We start from the raw sequence: 7,905 nt of genomic DNA, 5'->3' as shown, positions 1-7,905 counted from the left end.
TAATTACGAAATTAATTAATAATCAGGGCTTTTGGGCCTTTTTTATTGCATTAGGCCTGATCTGGTCCATCAGGCTTAACCTTTCTGGTCTGAATATTATACATCTTATTATTGGGCCTATCAGCCCATTAATTATAAAATCAGGACTTATTTATCCCTATCAGTCGTTAAAGTTCACTGACTCAGATTCTTTTACTTTCATGGTTTATTTGTTTGTGTTTCAGGTACTCATTACAATGGGAGATCCAGCAGCACGAACGAAAGCCTTGATGGATTTTTTTCAACCCAAGATCAATGACATTCAATCTAGCATTGTCCGGCCAGCTATCACGGCTAATACCTTTGAGATCAAGCCTGGCATAATTCAATGGGTACAGACTTCAGTCCAGTTTGGGGGTTCTCCAACGGAAGATCCCAATACACACATTAGGGATTTCATTGAGATATACGACACCTTCAAGTTCAACGGTGTTTCTGAAGATGCTGTGAAGCTGAGACTGTTCCCATTCTCTCTGAGGGACAAGGCTAAGAGCTGGTTACACTCTCTACCAGCTGGTTCGATTACTACTTGGGAAGATCTTGCTCAGAAGTTTCTTACTAAATTCTTTCCTATGGCGAAGACAGCTACACTAAGGAATGCTATTACTCAATTTGTGCAGCAAACGGGAGAATCGCTAAGTGAAGCTTGGGAGTGCTACAAGGAGATGCTTAGGAAGTGTCCTCATCATGGAATTCCTGATTGGATGATCATCACTTATTTTTACAATGGGTTGGGAGCACAGTCTAAACCCATGCTCGATGCAGCATCAGGCGGAGCATTATAGGCAAAGAGCTATGAGGAAGCTTATGATCTAATTGAACTGATGGCTGCTAATGAATATCAGTATCCAAACCAGAGATATCCACAGGGCAAGGTAGCAGGAGTTCTTGAGGTGGATACAGCTACGGCTATCACTGCTCAACTAGAGGCGTTGTCTATGAAGATCGATTCTCTAGCTAACTATGGTGTTAAACAGATAAATAGTGTTTGTGAGCTGTGTGTCGGTCCGCATGTGACGGAGCAATGCGCTATATCTAGTGACTCAGCTCACTTTTTGAGCAACTTTCAGAGATCGCAGCAACCAGTTCTAGACACTTATCATCCTAACAACTGGAATCATCCTAACTTCAGCTGGAGCAACAATCAGAATGTGATGCAATAGCCATTCCAGCAGTTTGGAAATAAGTTGTTCAACCCTCCTGGTTTTCAGCAACAACTCCAACTTCAACAACAAACTCATGTTGCAGGTCTATCTTCGAATGAAAAATCTGAATTGGAGGAGTTAAGGCTTATGTGCAAAAACTATGCTCTTATATGCCAAAGCCAGGTTGTTTCTATCAAGACTCTGGAGAACCAAATAGGGCAAATTGCTAATGCCTTATTGAATCGACCATCAGGAACGCTTCCTAGTGATACAGAAGCCAATCCAGGCAAGAGGGAAGTTGAAGAACAGGTGAATGCCATCACCTTAAGGTCTGGAAAGGTTGCAAGCCCCCAAATTCAGCAAGACGAAGAGCCTGAAAAATCTCAAGTTTCAGAAAATGTAGTTGTGGCTAAAAAAGGTGTGTAGAAGGAAGCAGAGGTGGAACCAAGGAAGACTACTGTGGAACACACTCCTCCTGAGGGTAATACAGGGGAGAAACAGATCTATCCTCCACCTCCTTTTCCTAAGAGGCTGCAGAAGAAAAAGCCAGATAAGCAGTTTGAGAAGTTTTTAGAGGTGTTCAAGAAACTTCATATCAACATACCTTTCGCTGAAGCTCTTGAACAGATGCCTAGCTATGCGAGGTTTATGAAAGGTATTCTCTCTCGGAAAGTGAAGCTCGATGACTTAGAGACCGTTGCTCTAATGGAGGAATGCAGTGTTGTGCTACAACAGAATTTGCCTCTGAAGCTTAAAGATCCTGGAAGCTTCACTATTCCTTGCACCATCGGAAACTTGTCGTTCGACAAGTGTTTATGTGATTTAGGAGCTAGCATCAATCTGATACCCTTATCTATCTTCAAGAAGCTTGGTCTGCCTGATCCGAAACCAACATACATGTCATTGCAACTAGCTGACCGTTCCATCACTTATCCACGAGGTATAGTGGAGGATGTCTTGGTCAAGATGGATAAACTCATCTTTCCTGCTGACTTTGTAATTCTTGATTTCGAGGAAGATAAGAAGATTCCCATTATCTTGGGAAGACCATTCTTGGCTACAGGCCGAACTATGATCGATGTGCAAAAAGGAGAGCTTTCGATGAAGGTTTACGATCAAAAGGTCACATTTAATGTGTTCAAGGAAATAAAGTTACCCACAGCTGAAGAAGAGTGCTTTAAAGTAGAGCAACTTCAGGTTTTGAATGCACCTCCATGGAAGAGGAAGTTGGATATGCCATTCGATTCTCTTGGGTTAGCAGAGCTGAAAATTTCTCAGGAGCGTCTCGAGCCGTCTATTGAAGATGCTCCCATATTTGAGCTCAACTGAAAGACAGATCACTTGAGTTATTCATTCTTAGGTGCACCCCCTGACAAGGGGTTGGGATATATCTTTGATGATGTAGAGGGTAGCCGAACGGATCCTCCAGTGCCTACAGAGGGTTCTTCTCATGTGCAGCAGGTAGTTGATAGGACTGGTGTTGGTGATGAGCAGTACAGGCGAGTAATTAGGCGTATGGAGGCCATGCACGGCATTCACCGTCATTTTGCTGCAGATTCGACACACGCTTTCGGTACTGTTGTTCGAGACACTGGTGGCGAGGTTGATTGGCCACCTGATCCTCCACCCGACGAGGGTGACTCTCCCACTAACTAGATATACCTGAAATCCTTATTATTGCCTTCAATGAGGACATTGAAAATTTTAAGTTTGGGGGTGATAATATAAGGATTAGTAGTGTGTGTCTGTATAGATTCATATTGCATGTTTAGTTGTAGTTCATTCATATTTTTGCATGATTATTCATTTAGGACATATTTGTTTATTTTTATGTTATTTCATATAGTTGCATTTGCATGCATATTTAGCATGATCCCTTAAGATGAACTATGATATTTGATAAGTTGATGTTGATTTCAGTGTGGTGATGACGAATAGAGGGATGTTTAAGTCTTAATGAATTGATTTGCATGCCAGAAACAAATATTTTCACAAAGTCTTATAGGGTTGCTTTTGATCTAGATCATGATCATACTTGTTTGTTGTTGAGATTTAATCACTTGGTTATATTTAGAATTTGTGATATTCTCGTAATGACATAAAAACACTAATTTTTTTATCTGGAGAAAAACTTGGATTTCATTGCTAGTTATTGTAAGGCTAGGCGTCAAATGACTAGTAGCTGGCTCATATTTTTATGAGTAGTCTAGGGTTGAATGAGATGGAGAGAAACACACTCATTCAGAAAAGAGAAATTGTTGAAAAAAAAAGAAAAAAAAGAACGAAAAGAGAAAAAAAAAAGAAAAAAAAAGTATGTGTTTATGCATAATTGGTCAAGAGTGAGCTCTTTAATACTCGAGTTATTAAGTTCTAGGGGACTTTGTTCCTAGTGACCTAAGGCTTTTATAGTCTGGGATCCGCTAACCTAACGCTCGCTACATGGGTATTATTGCATAAGTCTTTTGGGACCTCATTCATTGCACGGTCAAATAAGCATTTTTGCTATGTGTTCAATAATAGTGTGAATCCTTATATAACTCTAGTAGAAAGGAGGTGTTGTGAGTCATAATGCGTTTATTGTCTATTTTATTTATAAGCTTTTGATTGTTTCGATGATAGATAAGTTATGGTTATTGATCTAGTATCGAGAGATATCTGTTAAGCATTCCACACACGCACTTTTCAGGTTTGTGAGTTGGTTTGTGGGATTTATTTGAACTCTATTTTAAGTCATTACATTCTTAGAGGCATTGGCTAATTCATTTAGTTATGGTTATTCTGAGGGGATCGATTGCATTATCATTTAGTTGCATTCATGTAGTTGCATTCATGTAGTTGCATTCATGCATTAGGTTTGTTTTGTAGTTTTAAGTTTGTTTATGCTTGAGGACAAACATCGATTCAAGTTTGGGGATGTGATAAGTGGATTTTATATCCACTTGGAATGCTTTATTACAAGCTTAAATTGGTGTTTTGGACTCAAGTTGTTGGTATTTTGATGTGTTTTTGTGTTATTGCATTCCAAGTATCAGTTATATGAAGAAAAGAGCTTTTAAAGGAAATATGATAAAAAGTGACCAGAATTGGAAGCCAAGGCCATTTTCAGGTTGTAGAGAATCTTGATAGCTTCACGTGGGCAGTGGAATCGCCTAATTCTGACGAGTAGAACTCTAGTTATGGCCAAAACAAGATTCATCAGAATTTTTTTCCATAAGCCGTCTGAGCGCCCGCTCAGCAGAGCTGAGCGGCCGCTCAGGGTGCGGCCGGTCGCTTATTTCACTGAAAAAGCCTTTTTTGAGTGGAATTTGACGATTTTAAGGGTCCAGTTCCACTAGGGGCGTATATATACTTAAAAAAAGGGTTTTCATCATCCGGGAAGATTGGGATACCAAGGAGAAAACCTAGAAGCACAGAACAACTCTGAAAAAGATCTTGTTTTTAACTTGTGATTCTTTGAATTAGTTGTAACTTTGGATGCTCGTTTTCATTCTTGTTGAACCTAGATCTCGTTTATTCGTACTTTAATTATTATTCAGTTTATTAAGACCTTGTTTTATACCATGCTTTCATTGGAACCCATGGTGACGATGAGTTCGATTATGGGCTAATCATTGCCATGGGGTTCTAGCGGATTTACTTATGAATTTTAATAGTTAATTTGTTTCGATATCTTGGTGTGTGGTGATTGATTGATATCCTAGTATTGGTTGTGCTTATTCGTCTTATGTGCGTAGCTAACATATAAGATAGCGTGTTAATCTCTATTGAAGCGACAGTGAATATAGAGGTTCAGAACTTGCCATGCTAGCATAGGTTCATGTATGTGTATGCATGATTCGTGGGTGACTCTAACCGTTTTACTTGACCTATGTAATCAAGATAGATAACTTGTGTTTAAACCGTTATGTTGTCAAATTCTATAGACATATAGGGTCTCAATATAATTGGTGCCTATTCAGCTTTTATCTCTTTTGTGGATGTCTGGTAGAATGGTACTCGTGCAACGAAAGTTGGCGTTTATCAGTTTCGTGTTATCTGATTAGTGTCATCACCATCACATGCTAAGGTTAAGAACAATAAGGCTATTGAATGAAGTAGTAATGAAGTTAGAATCCCATGTTTGTCATATATAGTAATTCAACCTCAATTCTCTTAGTTAATGTTATTTAGTATAATCTCTTAGTTTAATCAAAACCCAATTTGTTATTTGTCTTAGCATTGAGAGATAACCATACATTGTTGCATAGGTGCATAAATTGAACTTAACCTAAACCAGTCTCCGTGGGAACGAATCTGATTTATATCTTATACTACTTGCAAACGCGTATACTTACGTGAATATTAGCGCGTGTTTTCGCCCTAACATATAGATGATTGATGTTGACTTCAGTATGGGATATTGTGAGCATCAAAGTTCGTATTGATATCTAATTTGATATGACAACAATATGAGTATTAATATCAAGAGTTCGGTTTTGAATAAAGGTTGTGATTCAGTCCATAATCATTGTTTAATATTATTGTTGTTTACGATATTTCCTTAAACACTGTTTACGAGTTTTATTCTCGTCAAGATTCAAAGTATTGCTGAAGCATTTTTCTTGAAAATATCAAAAGGGTTTTGAATACAATTAAAGAACCAATTCTGGGGTTCCTCAACTAAAATTTTCTGTTTCAGCAATTATGATTTTAAAATGTTCTGCGCCATTGCAGATGTCGGTTTTATATCAAAACGACCTTATATTTGCTATAATGATCTTGCTGAACATTTCTTCTGCTCATACTTGCCTATTTTCAAATTCAACCTCCAGTGAGGATTAGCTTGCGCTGTTTAGCCGCGTAATTCAAGGAAGCAAAGAAGAAGCTTTTGGAAGGTGGTTGATCCAGGGTTTGTGAACTAGTGTTAGTTCTATTGTGTAAAGTTGTTAATATTATATTATATTATAATTGCATTATCTTATAGTTGGGCCTAGTATACTTCTTTTCGAAGTTATACTTGCGGGTTAATATTGAATTGGAATTTATTGAAAAGAGTCTTAACAGAAAGTGAAAATTTATTGGTGGAATTTGGAATTCTTGTTTCAAGAAGTGTAACCTTAAAAGATCTTAGATTAGTTTGGGGTTATAGATGCTAAATATCTTCCGATCGCATTTATTTATTGGTTAAAGAGGTTATTTTGGATTGAGATTTTATAGTGACGACCAAATCATCTGACCCCGGATTTGGGGGCGTTACAATACCTCTATAACTTGAAATGTCCATAGACTTTTCAGTAGTGTTCAATTCAAGTTTAGTGGCAGTGGTCATGGGAGTTTTTGTAGATGTGCAATCCATTAAGTCAAACTTCTTTAAAAGATCATAAATATATTTGGTTTGACTAATGAATATTCCATCACTAACTTGCTTAACTTGTAAACCAAGAAAGTAAGTTAGTTCTCCAATCATGTTCATTTCATATTTACTTTGCACCAATTTGGCAAACTTTTTGCAAAGTTTCTCATCTGTAGAGACAAATATAATATCATCTACATATATCTGAACAGGTATAGTAGAGCTGTTAACATTTCTAAAGAAAAGAGTTTTGTCAAAAGTACCTCTTGTGAAATGATTTTCTAAAAGAAATTTTGACAAAGTGTCATACCAGGCTCTAGGTGCTTGCTTCAATCCATAAAGTGCTCTCAAGATAGTAGACATAATCTGGAAAGTTGGGGTCTTCAAATAGGGAGGCTGACTGACATAGACTTCCTCCTCCAAATCTCCATTCAGAAATGCACTCTTAACATCTTGAAATTGGCATGGGCTGCATTGGCTAAAAAGGTTTTGATGGCTTCAAGTCTTGCAACAAGAGAAAAGGTCTCATCAAAATCTATTCCTTCTGGTTGACAACAGCCCTTAGCAACCAATCTAACTTTATTCCTGATTACGATGCCATTTTCATCCATCTTGTTTCTAAATACCCATTTGATGTCAATAGGATTCTTGCCTTTAGGTTTGGCTACCAGCTTCTATACTTTATTCCTCTCAAATTGGTTTAGCTCTTCCTGTATAGCTAAAACCCAATCAGGATCCAACAAAACTTATCTACCTTCTTTGGCTCTTTATGTGATAGGAAGCTGCTGTATAGACATTCTTCTTGAGTTGCTTTCCTTATTTGCACTCTTGAAGATGCATCACCAATAATTAGTTCAGATGGGTGATCTCTAGTCCATTTACTTTGTTGTGGTAGATTAGCTCTAGATGAAGAGGCCCCATTATTGTCTTGATGAGTGAATGAGTTTTGATTAGAAGAAACTCCCCCCGAGTTTATGAATCTTTGATTTGAAGTAGGGATTGTTTCTCTGTGTGATCTAAAATGACATTTAACTTCTTTTTATGGCTCAACAGATGTTGAATTTTAACTTTTGACAGATGATGCAGTTTTTCTTCAACGGATGATGCACCTTGTCTTTGGACAAATTTAGAATTTTGTGCTTCATTTGTTGCTGACTTTTATGCATTTTCCTTAGAAATTGTTTCTTGATCACTTTCATCATCACTATCATTACAGATCATCTCAATATTGTCAAATTTGAGGCTTTCATGGAAATCTTTATGTTGCAGTCCTTCAATCTTCTTATAATCAAACAGAACATGTACATATTCCATAACAATGTTGGTTCTAATATTGTACACTCTGTATGCTTTTCCAACTACATACCCATCAAAATACCTTCATCTGCT

The 7,905-nt window shown here is 37.5% G+C and overlaps 1 non-coding gene across 1 annotated transcript; it reads right to left on the bottom strand.

Annotated features, from left to right (window-relative positions):
- Window positions 1-626: 626 nt before the first annotated feature.
- LOC141716246 (small nucleolar RNA R71) lies at window positions 627-733 on the bottom strand. Its single transcript, XR_012572963.1, has one exon. It is a non-coding gene; the product is annotated as a small nucleolar RNA R71 (small nucleolar RNA).
- Window positions 734-7,905: the final 7,172 nt, after the last annotated feature.

Source organism: Apium graveolens, chromosome 3 (genome assembly GCF_009905375.1).
Source record: "Apium graveolens cultivar Ventura chromosome 3, ASM990537v1, whole genome shotgun sequence".
NCBI classification, from domain to species: domain Eukaryota; kingdom Viridiplantae; phylum Streptophyta; class Magnoliopsida; order Apiales; family Apiaceae; genus Apium; species Apium graveolens.
This window is presented reverse-complemented; position numbering and strand designations above follow the sequence as displayed.